Below are 18119 nucleotides of genomic sequence, written 5' to 3' on the forward strand. Positions count from 1 at the left end.
CATCAGTGACAGACTGGATTAAGAAAATGTGGCACATATACACCATGGAATACTATGCAGCCATAAAAAAGGATGAGTTTGCGTCCTTTGTAGGGACATGGATGCAGCTGGAAACCATCATTCTTAGCAAACTATCACAAGAAGAGAAAACCAAACACCGCATGTTCTCACTCATAGGTGGGAACTGAACAATGAGATCACTTGGACTCGGGAAGGGGAACATCACACACTGGGGCCTATCATGGGGAGGGGGTAGGAGGGAGGGATTGCATTGGGGAGTTATACCTGACATAAATGATGAATTGATGGGTGCTGATGAGTTGATGGGTGCAGCACACCAACATGGCACAAGTATACATATGTAACAAACCTGCACGTTATGCACATGTACCCTAGAACTTAAAGTATAATAAAAAAAAAAAAGAAATAAGTTCAAGAGTTCTACTGTACACCATGGTGACTATAGTTTAAAAAATATAGTATATATGTGAAAATTGCTAATAGAGTAGATTTTAAGTGTTTTCAACACAAAAAAATAAGTATGTGAGCTGATAGATATGTTACATAGCTTGATTGAACCATTTCACAATGCGTACATATATCAAAACATCATGTAGTACCCCCAAAATATATGGATACCATTTTAATTTGTCGATTAATAAATTAAAATTTCAATATTTAAAAAAACATAACTGTTTATATAACAATATAAGGCAACAAGTTAGTTAAGTTATTCCCAAAATAGAAACATAAAGATAAAATCTGGAGAATAAGGTAACACAATCATCTAGGTCAAATGGCTTCTGTCATGACCTACACTAAGTTTAATCACAATTCAGTGAACCTGATCTTCTCTCAGGCCTAAGTTGTACATTGATTTTGAGTCCAATCCTAGAGTCAGAAGTTCTGCAACCCTAATGAAACATCAAGGTTAGAGTTGACTTTGCCTTGAGCTTTACACAGCCTTTGACCAGCCAGCCAGTTGCATTAGCTATTAGCCGCTTACCCTTGTTAGAATTACAATACTCAATTTCTGGACTATCAGGATTAGAAAAAGCTCCTCCTCCTGCTTCAAGCTACAGAGAAAATGCAAAGAATGTGGAGTCTGGGCAGGCAGCACCTCTCCCTGATTGTCCCACCAGTGAGAAAGACATTACTTGTGGTAACTAAATTTATGTCTTATTTCTTATTCCTGACTTCTCCTTCCTTCCCAGATTGCTATTTCAGTAACTTCTTGTCATTTTTCAAGTATCTTAAGTGGTTTTGATTTTTTAGTCTAATGTCATTTTAAAAATTCAATTTAAACATTAGCCAATATTTGACAAAAGCTTTTAAAATGAAATTACAGATTCCCCACCAAGATCTCCTTTCTTCCCCATATTCTCTGAGTATCAGGAGATCTTAATAAACAGAATGCTGGGTGTTCCATGGGTGATTCTTGCCAAGCAACTTCTATCTCTGGCATTTCAACAGTGGTGTCTACTCAGGAGCTTCTCCACTACTGAGTAGATTAGGTTTCAAAAAGCTGTAATAGTCCATTTTTTCAAAAGTCTATAGTGAAGTTAAATAAAGAATCAGCATTACAGACAGAATAGCACTCTGATGTGCAGCCTCTGGAGCCCAATTTCCTAGGTTCAAATCCTAGCTCTGCCACTTATCACCTGTGACCTGGCTATGTAATCTCTGTTCCCATTTTCTCGTTTTTAAGATGGGGAAGGGGACAGTAATACCTCTCTGTTATGAAAATAAAATTAGTCCATACATTTAGAACAGTGCCTGACACACAAAGTGTTCAATAATTGTCAACACGATTAGCTAGTGACAAAAACTGAAATTGTCCCAGAGAACTATAGATATTGATGGCATTAGTTTCAACTCTTCTTTTTTATTTCAATTCTCTTAAAAATATGTTCTTATTTTGTCTTTCTTGTCTTTACTACATATAAAATTTATAACAAGCTAGGTCTTACACAATTATAGACATTTTCATAAATCTCTTTTAGTTAGGATCCTGATATCTAGACAATGAGAGTATCTTTTCAATAAACTGAAATGCCTGTAATATCAAAATGTATTAAATATGACCTTTTCTTAGCTTATTCTTTTTGTCTTACTTTGTTTTTCAAAAAAAGCAAAACCCAACAAACTTACGTTAGACTATGAATGAGGACAACTCTAAAAACACCTAAGGTGACTGCTAATACCACCTGGTGGTGGGGGCAGAGTTAATATGCTTTAGCTTTGGGGCATAGCTTTGTCATCTGAGAAAATTATAATTTGAAAGTGTCAGGCCTGTGAGCCCAAGCTAAGCCATCATATCCCTTGTGACCAGATGGCCTGAAGCAACTGAAAATCCACAAAAGAAGTGAAAATAGCCTTAACTGATGACATTCCACCATTGTAATTTGTTTCTGCTCCACCCTAACTGATCAATGTACTTTGTAATCTCCCCCACCCTTAAGAAGTTTCTTTGTAATTCTCCCCTCCCTTGAGAATGTACGTTGTGAGATCCATCCCCTGCCCGCAAAACATTGCTCCCACCTCTACCGCCTATCCCAAAACCTGTAGGAACTAATGACTATCCACCACCCTTTGCTGACCCTCTTTTCGGACTCAGTCCACCTGCCCCCAGGTGAAATAAATAGCCGTGTTGCTCACACAAAGCCTGTTTGGTGGTCTCTGCACACGGACACGTGAAACATTTGGTGCTGAAACCCAGAACAGTGGGACTCCTTTGGGAGACCAGTCCACTGTCCTCATCCTCACTCCATGAAGAGATCCGCCTACAACCTTGGGTCCTCAGACCAACCAGCCCAAGGAACATCTCACCGATTTGAAATTGGGTAAGCGGCCTCTTTTTACTCTCTTCTCCAACCTCTCTAACTATCCCTCAACCTCTTTCTCCTTTCAATCTTGGTGCCACCCTTCAATCTCTACCTTCTCTTAATTTCGATTCCTTTCATTTTCTGGTAGAGACAAAGGAGACACATTTTATCCGTGGACCCAAAACCCCGGCGCCAGTCACGGACTCGGGAAGGCAGCCTTCCCTTGGTGTTTAATCATTGCGGGGACACCTCTCTGATTATTCACCCACGTTCCACTGGTGTCTGATCTCCGCAGGGATGCCTGCCTCAATCATTCACCCACGTTCCCTTGATGGCAAGTCAATTGCAGGGGACACCTCCTTTGGCTGCTCACCCATGTTGCCGCCCCGGGTTGCTCCCCACCCCCTTCTCTGTGTCTCTACCCTTCTCTTTAAACTTGCCTCCTTCACTATGGGCAACCTTCCGCCCTCCATTCCTCCTCCCTCTCCCTTAGCTTGTGTTCTCAAGAACTTAAAACCTCTTCAATTCTCGCCGGACCTAAAATCTAAGTGTCCTATTTTCTTTTGCAATACTGCTTGACCCCAGTACTAACTCAACGGTAGTTCCAAGTGGCCGGAGAATGGCATTTTCAATTTGTCCATCCTACAAGATCTAGACAATTTTTGTCAAAAAATGGGCAAATGGTCTGACGTGCCTGACATCCAGGCATTCTTTTACACATTGGTCTCTCCCTAGTCTCTGCTCCCAGTGAGACTCGTCCCAAATCTTTCTTCTTTCTGTCCTGTCTGTTTCTTCAGTCTCCACCCCAAGCCCTTCTTTTCTATGGACTCATCTGACCTCTCCCCTTCTCCCCAGGCTGCTCCTCACCAGGCCAAGCCAGGTCCCAATTCTTCCTCAGCTTCTACTCCCCTACCCTATAATCCACCTATTACCTCCCCTCCTTAAACCTGGTCTGGTTTACAGTTTCTTTCCATGACCAGCCCTCCCCCACCTGCCCAGCAATTTCCCCTTAGAGAGGTGGCTGGAGCTGAAGGCATAGTCAGGGTACATGTGCCTTTTTCTCTATCAGACTTTTCCCAAATCAGCCAGCATTTAGGCTCTTTCTCATCAGACCCCACTAAATATATCCAGGAATTCCGATATCTAACTCTGTCCTACAATTTAACCTGCAGTGACTTAAATGGCATCCTAACTTCTACCCTTTCCCCAGATGAACGGGAAAGAGTTTTTTCTCTCGCCCAGTCTCACGCTGATAACTGCCAGCTTCATGAGCCAGACCTTCAGGAAGGCATTAGAGCAATTCCCCGAGGAGATCCCCAATGGAACTATCAGGCAGATTCTCCAGGTATAGCTAGGTGAGATTACATGGTTTCCTGCCTAGTTGAAGGGCTTTAAAAGGCAGCTTACAAAGCTGTTAATACAACAAACTTAAAAAAACTATCCAAGGTAAAGACGAAAACCCAGCCCAGTTCATGGCCTGTTTGGCAGTAACCCTTAGACACTTTACTACCCTAGACACAGAGGGACCAGAAGGCCATCTTGTTCGCTATGCATTTTATTACCTAATCCCCTCCCGGCATTAGAAAAAGCTCCAAAAATTAGATTCCGGCCCTCAAACCCCACAACAGGACTTAATTAACCTTGCCTTCAAGGTGTACAATAATAGAGAAGAGTTGCAATTACTTGCCTCCGCTGTGAGAGAAACCCCAGCCATATCTCCAGCACACAAAAACTTCAAAATGCCTAAGCCACAGCGGTCAGGCGTTCGTTCCTTCAGGACTTCCTCCCCCAGGATCTTGCTTCAAGTGCTGGAAATCTGGCCACTGGGCCAAGGAATGCCCGCAGCCTGGGATTCCTCCTAAGCCGTGTCCCATCTGTGCGGGACCCCAGTGGAAATTGGACTGTCCAACTGGCCCAAGGCTCTGACTGACTCCTTCCCAGATCTTCTCAGCTTAGCAGCTGAAGACTGACACTGCCCAATCCCCTCAGAAGCCTCCTGGACCATCACAGACGCTTTGGGTAACTTACAGTGGAGGGTAAGTCCGTCCCCTTCTTAATTAATACGGAGGCTACTCACTCCATATTACCTTCTTTTCAAAGGCCTTTTTCCTTTGCCTCCATAACAGTTGTGGGTATTGACGGCCAGGCTTCTAAACCTCTTAAAACTCCCCAACTCTGGTGCTAACTTGGACAACATTCTTTTATGCACTCCTTTATAGTTATCCCCACCTGCCCAGCTCCCTTATTAGGTTGAGACATTTTAACCAAATTATCTGCTCCCCTGACTTTTCCTGGGCTACAGCCACACCTCATTGCCACCCTTTTCCCCATTCAAAGCCTCCTTCGCATCCCCCTCTCATATCCCCCCACCTTAACCCACAAGTATGGGATACCTCTACTCCCTCCTTGATGACAAGTGATGTACCCCTTACCATCCCATTAAAACCTAATCACCCTTACCCCGCTCAACGCCAGTATCCCATCCCACAGCACACTTTAAAAGGATTAAAGCCTGCAGCATGGGCTTCTAAAACCTATAAACTCTCCTTACAATTCCCCCATTTTATGTGTCCAAAAACCAGACAAGGCACAGGATCTGCGCCTTATCAACCAAATTGTTTGGCCTATCCACCCTGCAGTGCCCAACCCGTACACTCTTTTGTCCTCAATACCTTCCTCCACAACACACTCTTCTGTTCTTGACCTTAAAGATGCTTTTTTTACTATTCCCCTGCACCCCTCGTCCCAGTCTCTTTGCTTTTACCTGGACTGACCCTGACACTCATCAGGCTCAGCAAATTACCTGGGCTGTACTGCCTCAAGGCTTCACAGACAGCCCCCATTACTTCAGTCAAACCCAAATTTCTTCCTCATCTGTTACCTATCTTGGCATAATTCTTCATGAAAACACTTGTGCTCTCCCTGCCCATTGTGTCCGACTGATCTCTCAAACCCCAACACCTTCTACAAAACAACAGCTCCTTTCCTTCCTAGGCATGGTTGGATACTTTCACCTTTGGATACCTGGTTTTGCCATCCTAACAAAACCATTATAGAAACTCACCAAAGGAAACCTAGCTGACCCCATAGATCCTAAATCCTTTCCCCACTCCTCTTTCCGTTCCTTGAAGACAGCTTTAGAGACTGTCCCTACCCTAGCTCTCTCTCCCTGACTCATCCCAACTCTTTTCATTACACACAGCCGAAGTGCAGGGCTGTGCAGTCGGAATTCTTACACAAGGAGTGGGACTGCGCCCTGTAGCCTTTTTGTTCAAACAACTTGACCTTACTGTTTTAGGCTGGCCATCATGTCTCCGTGCAGCAGTGGCTGCTGCCTTCATAATTTTAGAGGCCCTCAAAATCACCAACTATGCTCAACTCACTCTCTACAGCACTCATAATTTCCAAAATCTGTTTTCTTCTTCACACCTGATGCATATACTCCCTGCTCCCCGGCTCCTTCAGCTATACTCACTCTTTGTTGAGTCTCCCACAATTACCATTGTTCCTGGCCCAGACTTCGATCCGGCCTCCCACATTATTCCGGATACCACACCTGATCCTCATGACTGTATCTCTCTGATCCACCTGACATTCACTCCATTTCCCCATATTTCCTTGTTTCGTGTTCCTCACCCTGATCATACTTGGTTTATTGATGGCAATTCCACCAGGCCTAATCGCCACACACCAGCAAAGGCAGGCTATGCTACAGTATCTTCCACATCTACCATTGAGGCTACTGCTCTATCCCACTCCACACCTCTCAGCAAGCCAGACTCCTTGCCTTAAATTGGGCACCCTCTCTTGTAAAAGGACTACAGGTCAGTATTTATACTGACCCCATATCCTGCACCACCATGTTGTTTTATGGACAGAAAGCTTTCCTCACTAAGCAAGGAGGATTTAATGCCTCTTTAATAAAAACTGTTCTCCAGGCTGCTTTACTTCCAAAGGAAGCTGCAAGGGCCATCAAAAGGCATCAGATCCCATTGCTCAGGGCAATGCTTATGCTGATAAGGTAGCTAAAAAAGCAACAAGTGTTCCAACTTCTATCCCTCACAGCAGTTTTTCTCCTTCTCATCTGGCCACTCCCACCTACTCCCCCACTGAAACTTCCACCTATCTCTTCCCACACAAGGCAAATGGTTCTTGTACCAAAGAAAATATCTCCTTCCAGTCTCACAGACCCATTCTATTCTGTCGTCATTTCATAACCTCTTCCATGTAGGTTACTAAGCTGCTAGCCCACCTCTTAGAACCTCTCATTTCCTTTCCATCATGGAAATCTATCCTCAAGGAAATCACTTCTCAGTGTTCCATGTGCTATTCTACTACTCCTTAGGAATTTCTCAGGCCCCCTCCCTTCTCTACACATCAAGCTCGGGGATTTGCCCCCACTCAGGACTGGCAAATTAACTTTACTCACATGCCTCGAGTCGGGAAACTAAAATACCTCTTGGTCTGGGTAGACAGTTTCACTGGATAGAGGCCTTTCCCACAGGGTCTGAGAAGGCCACCATGGTCATTTCTTCCCTTCTGTCAGACATAATTGCTCAGTTTGGCCTTCCCATCTCAGTTTCTCAGGCTCTTGGTATTCAGTGGCAACTGGTTTTATCTCAAACTGCCACCCTTAGGTCTCTCTTTAAGTGGACAGAAGATCTTCAGTGACAAAGTACACTCCAATACTTTCACCCTGATGAAGTCCTATTCTTTACTTTTATACTTTACTCTTATTCTTGTTCCTATTCTTATGCCACCCTCTACCGCTCCCCAGCTATCTCCACCACACTATCAATCTCACTCTCTCCTAGCTGTTTCTAATCCTTCTTTAACAAACAATTGCTGACTTTGCATTTCTCTTTCCTCCAAATTCAAGGAGGCCCTGACTTACTGCTAAAAAAAAAAAAAAAAAAAAAAGAAAAGAAAAGAAAGAAAGGCAGGGGACTCTGTATATTTTTAAATGAAGAATATTGTTTTTACCTAAATCAATCTGGCCTGGTATGTGACAACATAAAAAAACTCAAGGATAAGCCCAAAAACTCACCAACCAAGCAAATAATTACACTGAACCCTCTTTGACACTCTGTAATTGGATGTCCCGGGTACTCCCAATTCTTAGTCCTTTAACACCTGTTTTTCTCTTCTTATTTGGACCTTGTGTCTTTCGTTTAGTTTGTCAATTCATACAAAACTGCATCCAGGCCATCACCAATAATTCTATATGACAAATACTCCTTCTAGCAACCCCACAATATCACCCCTTACCCCAAAATCTTTCTTCAGTGGAATCTCTCCCACTGTAGGTTCCCACGCCGCCCCTAATCCTACTCGAAGCAGACCCGAGAAACATCGCCCATTATCTCTCCATACCACCGCCCAAAATTTTTGCTACCCCAACACTTTACCACTCTCTCGGGTTTTTTTTTTTCTCATTCATATAAGAAGACAGGAATGTCAGGCCTGTGAGCCCAAGCTAAGCCATCATATCCCTTGTACCAGATGGCCTGAAGCAACTGAAGATCCACAAAAGAAGTGAAAATAGCCTTAACTGATGACATTCCACCATCGTGATTTGTTTCTGCCCCACCCTAACTGATCAATGTACTTTGTAATCTTCCCCACCCTTAAGAAGATTCTTTGTTAATTCTCCCCACCCTTAAGAATGTATGTTGTGAGATCCACCCCCTGCCTGCAAAATGTTGCTCCCACCTCTACTGCCTATCTCAAAACCTATAAGAACTAATGATAATCCACCACCCTTTGCTGACTCTCTTTTCGGACTCAGCCCGCCTGCACCCAGGTGAAATAAACAGCCGTGTTGCTCACACAAAGCCTGTTTGGTGGTCTTTTCACATGGACACATGAAACAGACAGGTCATAAGTAAAGGATGTTCTATACTAAAATAAGAAGTTGAAAAATACATATTTCTCTTTAAAAATATGTTTATTCTGTGTATCGTCGGTGCCCAGAGAAATACTTGGCAAATAAATATACAATTAATGTCTACTGTTGAATGAGCAAAAGCCAAGGACTTTGGTAAACGCTCTACGTATTTTTTCTCTGACACCTACAACAAACAAAAAAAAACGGGTAGTATGATTTTCTACACTCTAGAGATAAGGAAACCAAAATTAAGACTGGTTAAACATTGTTCATGTGGCTGTCTGATTCTAAAGCCCTCCTTTTCTGTAACTCAAGGTCTGGAATTTATTTGAGGTATCATGCTGAGTACAGGAGAAAGGTCAGATAGCAGAGGGCTCCAGGCTGAAACTCCCCTGCAGTGAAACTCCAGGGCTTCTGTGAGTTCACAGAATGAAGCTGAAGCACAAGACGCCACATCTTAGTGGAGTAAGAGGAAGAACACAAGTCTGCAGGCTAATCTGAGAAGAGATCTGGAAGGACTGCCAGGAGGGATGGAATCCAGCCAAGATTCGTTTACCTCCGGACCAGGAAGGCACAGCCTCCTTTCTTTGCTTTCCATAGTTTTTTTTGTTATTTCTTCTTTTCTTTTCTTTCTTTTCTTTCTCTCTTCTCTTCTTTTCGTTTCTCTCTCCCTCCCTCCCCGCCCTTTCTTTCTTTCAACAAGGTCATCACCCAGTGCAGTCATACCATGTCAGTGTACTGTAGCCTTGACCTCCTCTGGCTGTATCACCCAGTGCAGTGGCACCATCTCAGTGTACTGTAGCCTGGACCTCCCTGGCTCCTCCCACTTCAAGCTCCCAAGTAGCTGGGACAACAGGAACACAACACCATGCCTGGCTAATATATATATACACACACATATATATACATACATACACACACACACACATATTTTATATATATATATATTTTTTTTTTTTTTTTGGAGAGACTGGGTTTTGCCATGTTGCCCAAGCTGGTCTTGAACCTGTGAGCTCAATTGAGCCACCTGCTTCAGCCTCCCAAAGTGCTGGGATTACTGGTGTGAGCCACCATGCCCAGCCTTTGTATTTCCTCATTAATTTCTCTTAAATTTTCTGATTATAAAAGGAATAAATTCTCAATTAAAACAAAATTCAGGCAACTTAGAAAGGTACTTTTAAAATATAAAATTTTCTAATCCCACCACATAGAGTTAACACTGTGCTGTATATCCTTCCGGATTTTTTTTCTGTGTGTGATTATATCTGATCTTTCTTAAATGCACAGAGTAGGGCCCCTTTTGAAAGCCCAAGGATGCACCTCCAGAGACCTGCCTCCATGTGCCCTAACAGCACAACAAAAGTTCAAACCTGTTGCCTGATGCTCGCAGCCTCAATGTTTATTTGTAAATTGAGAATAAAATCAGCACCATCTATCACCCCTATTTTATTAAAAGTTAGGCATTTGTATTTAAAATAAAATTACCTATATCCTTGGGCTTTGGAGGATATTGTCTATTTTAAAATTAAAGTGCACAACTCTTACTACAGTGCTCCCCTGCTGGCATCTGCATAGAAATTATAAAAAGTAAAGCCGCAAAATGAGTATTTATACTTATTTTCAAATTCTATTTTAGGCCAGCCATAGTAGCTCATGCCTATAATTCCAGTACTTTGGGAGACCAAAGTGGGCAGATCTCTTGAGTCTGGGAGTTCAAGACCATCCTGGACAACATAGCAAAAACCTGTCTCTACTATATATACTTAGCTGGGTGTGGTGGTGGGCACCTATAGTCCCAGTTGCTTGGGAAGCTGAGGTAGGAGAATTGCTTGAACCCAGGAGGTGGAGGTTGCAGTGAGCCAAGATTATGCCACTGTACTCCAGCCTGGGTGACAGCAAGACCCCGTCTCAAAAAAATAATACAATTAAATTAAAAATACATTTTAAATACTCACCTGAAAACATACAAGCCCGTGACTTATTCAAGGCACACTGATAAAGGCCTCATGTAAAATGTCGGCTGTTGGAGATCCATATAGGGCTTTATTTTAATATGAGGGGCTTTCTACAGCACCCAATAGATATCAAATCAATCTTCAGACAAATAAAAGAAGTAATTGTAGTTTTTTTCAACTTTATTGAAGTAAACACGCTATTTATTTTCCTCTGGCTGTTCTCTTTAATTACAGTGTTTTTTTTTGAACCACAACAGGTGTTGCTTGTAAACGTAATATCACGCCCAGGGTAGGAATGGTAAAGGCTGGCCTGAGGAAGCTGACTAGCCTTCTCAAGATGGCTGCTCTAGAGGAAGCATGTCAGCCCAAGACAGACAAGAGGCAGGCAACCTGCTGTGCACCTACTCATTTCCAAAAGGTGGAGTATTTATGATCCCAAGTTCTAGATTCCTGGATCAACTGCTAACTAGCTTGTAACTTTACGTTTTTATAAAATAGTGATAATAATAGCACCCACCACTGTGTGGTGGCAAGCATTAAATGAGTCAATTCTTAACAACTTAGAGTGGTGGCCAGATGTGGTCAATATTCAGCAGATGTTAGGTAGGCCAGTCATAAACTAATTTTCCTCACTTTGTTTTCATTGGATGCCGTATGTACCAAGCACTGCAGGGAACACAAAGAGAAGATTCCTGCCATTTATTGGGCATTACCAAACATTGGGCTAGGTTCTTTGTTTACATTGTGTTATTTAATCCTTACAACAACTTGATGAGGAGGTATTCTTAACCCCATTTTTCAAATAAGGAAACTGAGACTCAGACAGATGACTCTTGTTCAATGTCACTGCACCTAGAAAGTCCTTTCTCTAGAGAGGAAAGAAAAGGGGGCTATCTTAGTCAGTTTGGGCTGCTGTAATAGAATATCATAGACTGAGTGGCTTCTAAACAACACCAATTTATTTCTCACAGTTCTGGAGCCTGGGATGTTCAAGTTTCTGTGTCTGGTGAGGGCTTGCTTCTTCATTCATAGATGGCACCTTCTCGTTGTGTCCTCACATGGGAGAAGGGGCAAGGGATCTAGCTGGGATCTGTTTTATAAGAGCACGAATCCCATGAGGGTGAGGGCTCTACCCTCATCATCTAATCACCTCCCAAAGGCCCTACCTCTGAATACCATCACATTGGAGATTAAATTTTTAGCATATGAATTTTAGGGGGGACACAAGCATTCAGTCTATAGCAGGTACACATACATTTATTAAGGGCATCAGTAACTATATACTTAACCTAACATGTGTAAACCAAATAAATTCTACATGAATATTTATGATACCCAATGTTGGTGAGGGTGTGCAGAAAGTCACTCTCACATAATTAGTAATAGCTATCAAAAACATGTAATGTATGTGCCTTTTGACCCAGCAGCTTTAGTAGTAGGAATTAACCCATCTATTGAGACAAGTGTGCCAAGAGAAAAGTGTCATGATATTTACTACCACATTGTTTTCAACATCAAAATGTAATACGAACATAAAAATCTAGCATGTAACCAGACAAATTACACTGAGATACTGTATAGCCCATAAAGAATAAGGTAGATAAATAGGAAAAAGTATTCAAGTTTGTTAAAGAACAAAGCAATCATAGGCAAAGAGGCAACCAAGAGTGGCTTCTGAGAGAAAACTGAACTAGATTTGAGTCTGAAATGAAAAATCAAACTATTCTGGCCAGGCTGAGGAGAAAAGGAAGGCCCTCTATGATGGAGTAGCCATCGAACATCGACCAGAAAATGATGTTGGGCAGTGGAAAGACCACTGGTTATGGATTCTGAACCTGAACCCCTGGCTCTAGAGTGACCTAAGGCAGAGCTTCCCTGTCCTTTTATGTGGAAGTACCCAGATTGGCAGTGAAGAGAGCTGCATTCCCCACGAAAAAAAAAAAAACTGGCCTAATGGTAGTGAGGTTTATTTTAAAGTCTCAAATTTCCCTACCTCTGACTTTGGCTAATGGACACTATGTTGTTTCATTGAGACTGACAAATTAGGAATGCTGAAATGAATTAAAGAGATGTGGTACAGCATATCAAGTTCAATTTCTTTTTTTGTTTCTTAGAGATCTGGTTTTTCAAGGACCTGGGCTCACATAATATGTGGGCATAAATAGTGGAAAGTAGAAACTAAGAATCCAGAGCTATTTTAACAGATAGTTTAACCTGTTTGTCAAAGCCAATGATTTTTCTTTATTTTTACTTCTTTACATATGTTTTTGGTGAGGTAATTAATTTTTCAAAAAGTAAACTGTGGCCATAGGCCTGTGGGTACTCCTCAGGAAGAACCACCACTTCTCTGCTTTATCTGATCTATGTTGGGATTCTGTGTATAATATTATTTGAAAAAAATCTATAGCTTAATAGAAAAAGATTTAAAATCACAGCTTGAGAAGCTAGCTAGTAAACTACAGGCAAGATTCTACACCTTAAATAGCAGTATCTGGATTCATTTGAACATTTAAGGTTCCAAAGGAGCTTTTCCTCCCAAAATTAACTGATACTGACAAAAACACAAAATACACATTTGCAACTAATGAATAAATTATGTCACATTTATTAGTAAAGAATTTTCTAAGTGAATATTAGCACTGACCTCTGCTTCCAAAAATGGCAGCAAAGAAGCAAACTGGCTTCAGTCATTCCCACAGAAAACCAAAAACAAATATACAGCACTAAGAGTATCACCAGAAATATCCCAGAACTCAAATATGAATATGAGACAGTTCCCAGGGCCACAAAGAAGTGAAAAAACTCCAAGCAGACAGTAAGAGAATCGGACTTCCACATTCACGATGCCATTCCTCCCATTCTACTCAGCATCAAGCACACAGAAAATTCTCCACCAACCCACTGTTTCTACACAGTAAAAAGTGAGATCAGGGTGAATAACTAGCCTCCTCACCATCTTGGGTTCCCTGGCAGGAGACCCATACCTGCCTTAACCCATGGGAAGCATCGCTAGTGCCTGAAGGAATAAATATCCCTGAGTTCAATCAGAGGCAAAGACAATGGGGGAAGGTGGGACTATCATCTCCAGCCCTGGAAACTCTACTCTGTAACTCAGCCAAAGGAAAAGCCAAATCAGATGACTGTTCAGCAGCACAGTGCTGTAGAAGATTCACTTTATCGGTCCCCTGGGCACTAACCCCTAGTCAGTCTTTCCACAATGCTGGGATATCACCGTTTGGATTGTCCCAATTCAGGAAGAATAGTGCTCCAACCATTTACTTAAGCCAAGATAAACTTGGAGTTAAGACATCACCTAGAGCTGAAATCCGACCTAATGGTAAAGATTTGCTAAGCAAAATATGCAATAAAAACCAATACAGGCCAGAGAGAAACAACTGGAATAAGTAACTAAACCTTTCAATCCAAACACAAAGATGTATACCCATAAGGAACAACAACAAACAGGGAACCATGACATCCTCTAAAGGAAAAAACAAAAATTCAATGACTGACCCTAATGAGATAGCAATTTGTGAGCTCTCTGACCAAGAATTCAAAGTAGCAGGTCTAAGGAAATTCAGTGATCTCCAAGAAAACAGGGAAAAGCAATTCAGAAGTTTATCAGAGAAATTTAACAAAGAGATTGAAATAATAAAAAGTCAAACAGAAATCTTGAAACTGAGAAATACATTTATTGAACTAAAGAACTCATTAGAGGCTCTCAACAGAACAGCAGACCAAGCAGAGGAAAAAAATCAGTAAACTTAAAGACCACCTATTTGAAAACACACAATCAGAGGAGAAAAAAGAATGAAGACTACCTATAAGATATAGAAAATCTCCTCAAAAAACCAAATCTAAGATTTATTGGTGTTCAAGGAGGAACTAAGCGAAAGCAAAGACTAGAACATTTATTCAAAGAAAGAATAACAAAAAACTTCCCCCAAACTTTAGAAAGATACAAATATCCAGGCACAAGAAGGTCTGAGAATACAGATTCAAACCAAATAAGACTACCCCAAGGCATGAAATAATTAAACTCCCAAAGGTCAAAGACAAAGAGGATTCTAAAAGCAGCAAGAGAAAAGCAGCAAATTACATACAAGGAGCTCCCATTTTTCCAACAAGAGACTTCTCAATAGAAACCATACAGGCTAGTAGGGAGTGAAAAAACATTTTCAAAATGCTGAAATAAAATAACTTCTTTACAATAATACTGTACTCAGCAAAGTTCTCCTTCAAATATGAAAGAGAGAGAAAATCTTTCCTGGACAAATAAAAGCTAAGAGAATTCACTACCACCAGATCCATAGTAAAAGAAATGCTAAAAGGAGCTCTTCACTTTTCAAGGTATAAAACCCACAGGTAAAATTAAGTACATGGACAAACCCATAATACTCTATTACTGTAATTATGGTGTACAATCCACTCATAACTCTAGTATTAAGCCCAAAAGACAAATCTATCAGAACAATAATAGCTACAACAACTCATTAACAAATAGGTAATATTAAAATATGTAAATTGAGACAACCAAAAGTCAAAATATGGGAAGGTGGAGTTAAAGTGTAGAATTTTTGTGCTTGTCTTGCCTTTGTTTGTTTCTATTCTTGTATTTGTGATCTAATAAGTTGATATGTCTTTAAAATAACTTGTTATATCTATAACATGTTTATGTAAACCCCATGGTAATCACAATGCAAAAACCTATAATAGATTCACTAAAAATAAAAAGCAATGGGTTAAAACATGCTACCAGAGACAATCACTTAACCACAAAGGAAGACAGTAAGAAAGGAAGAGACGACTTACAAAACAATCAGAAAACAAGAAACAAAATTTGGCAGTAGCAAGTCCTTACTTGTCAATAATGACACTGAACGTAAATGGACTCAATTCTCCAATTAAAAGGCACAGAATGGCTGAACAGATAAAGAAATAAAACCTAACTATATGCTGCCCTACAAGAGATCCATTTCACTCATAAAGGCACAGAAAGACTAAAAGTGAAGGGGTGGAAAATATTCTATGCAATTAGACACCAAAAAAAAAAAAAAAAAGGCAGGAGTAAGAATACTTATATCAGATAAAATACAGTACAAATCAAAAACTGTAAAAAGAGTCAAAGGAGGTAATTGTATAATGATAAAGGGATCAATTCAGCAAGTGGATAACATAATGATAAATATGTGTGCACCTAGCACCAGAACTCCCAAGTGTATAAAGCAAGCATTAATAAATTTAAAGGGAGAAATAGATTGCAAGACCACAATAGTAGGGGACTTTAACAGCCCACTCTCAGTAATGGCCATATCATCCAGAGAGAAGATCAACAAACACTCGATTTAAACTATACACTAGACCTAATCAGCCTAACTGACATTTATAGATCATTTCACTCAACTGTTGAAGAATACACATTCTTTTCATTAACACATGGAACATTCTCTAGAATAGACCGTGTCTTAGGCCACAAAACAAGTCTGAACAATTTTTTGAAAAGTAGCAAGTATCTTTTCTGACCACAATGGAATAAAACAAAAAATTAGTAACAAGAAGAACCTCAGAAACTTCATAAACACATGGTAATTTACCAACATGCTCCTGAATGACCAATGGGTCAATGAAGGAATTAAGAAGATTTTTTTTTAATTCTTAAATGAAAACAGAAATATAACATAACAAAATCTATGGGATACAGTAAAAGTACTGAGAGAGGAGTTTATGGCAATAAATGCTTTTATCAAAAAGGTACAAAGACCACAAATAAACAACCTCAAGGAACTAGAAAAGCACGAACAATCCAAATCCAAAATTAGTAGAAGGAAAGAAGTGATCAAGATCACAGCAGAAATAAATGAAATTGGGATGAAAAAAATATAGAAAATCAACAAACAAAAAATTTGGTTTTTTGAAAAGAAAAGCATAATGGACAAATCCTTGGCTACATACACACACAAAAAGAAGGCTCAAATAAAAAACATCAGAAATGAAAAAGGAGACATAACAACTGAGATCACAGAAATACAAAGCATCATTACAGACTATTATGAACAATGCCGTACCAACAAACTAACAAACATAGAAGAAATAGATGAATTCCTGGACACATACAACCTACCAAGATTAAAATAGGAATAAATAGAAAACCACAACAACTGAATAATAATTAATGATATCAAAGCTAGAGGGAAAAGTTTCCTATCAAAGAAAAGCCCAGGAACGGATAGCTTTACTGCTGAATTCTGCCAAACATGTAAATTGAGTAGAATATCAATTCTACTCAAACTCTTCAAAAAGGCTGAAGAGGAAAGAATACTTCTGATATCATTCTATGAGGTCAGCATTACACTGATACAAAAACCAGACAAGGACACAACAAAAAAAAGAAAAACTATAGGTCATTATTGCTGATGAATATAGATGCAAAACTTTTCAACTAAATACTAGCAAACCAAATTGAACAACACATTAAAAAAATCATTCACCACGATCAAGTGGGATTCTTCCCAGGGATGCAAGAATGGTTCAACATATACAAACAAATAAACATAATATATCACACTAACAGAACCAAGAACAAAAACTATATGATTATTTCCATAGATGCTAAAAAAATTTGATAAAATGTAACATTCTTTCATGATAAAGATCCTCATCAAACTGGATATAGAAGGAACAAACCTCAAAATAATAAATGTGGCTTACAACAAACCCATAGCTAACTAACTTACTGAATGGGGAAAAAATGAAAGTTTTCCTCTAACTTCTGGAACAAGAAAAAGATGTCCACTTTCACCACTTTTATTCAATGTAGTACTAAAAGTTATGGCTGGAACAAACAGGCAAGAGAAAGAAATAAAGGGCAACCAAATTTGAAAGTAAGAAAACAAATTAGCCTCATTTACAGATGAGATGATCTTATACTTAAAAAACCTAAAGATTCCACCAAAAAAAAAAAACTTGTTAGAATAGATAAAGAAATTCAGTAAAGTTGCAGAATGAAAAATCAACATACAAAAATCAGTGGCATGTATATACACCAATATTAAATGGTCTGAAAAAGAAATCAAGAAAACAATCCCATTTATAATAGCTTAAAGAATGTAAAATACCCAGGAATCAATTTAACCAAAGAAATGAAAGCACTATACAAGACAAACTATAAAACACTAATGAAACAAATTGAAGAGGACACAAAAAAATGGAATATCTTTCCATGTCCATGCATTAGAAAAATTAATACTATTAAAATGACAATACTACTCAAAGAAATTTATAGATTCAATGCAATCTCTATCAAAGTATCAATGACATTCTTTATAGAAATAGAAAAAGAAATCTTAACATTTAAATGAAACCACTACAGAAGACCCCAAATAGCCAAAGCAATTCTGAACAAAAAGAATAAAGCTGGAGGCATCACACTACTTGACTTCAAAATGTACTATA

The sequence above is a fragment of the Colobus angolensis genome, unplaced genomic scaffold (assembly GCF_000951035.1).
Source record: "Colobus angolensis palliatus isolate OR3802 unplaced genomic scaffold, Cang.pa_1.0 Scaffold126, whole genome shotgun sequence".
Classification (NCBI taxonomy): Eukaryota; Metazoa; Chordata; class Mammalia; order Primates; family Cercopithecidae; genus Colobus; species Colobus angolensis.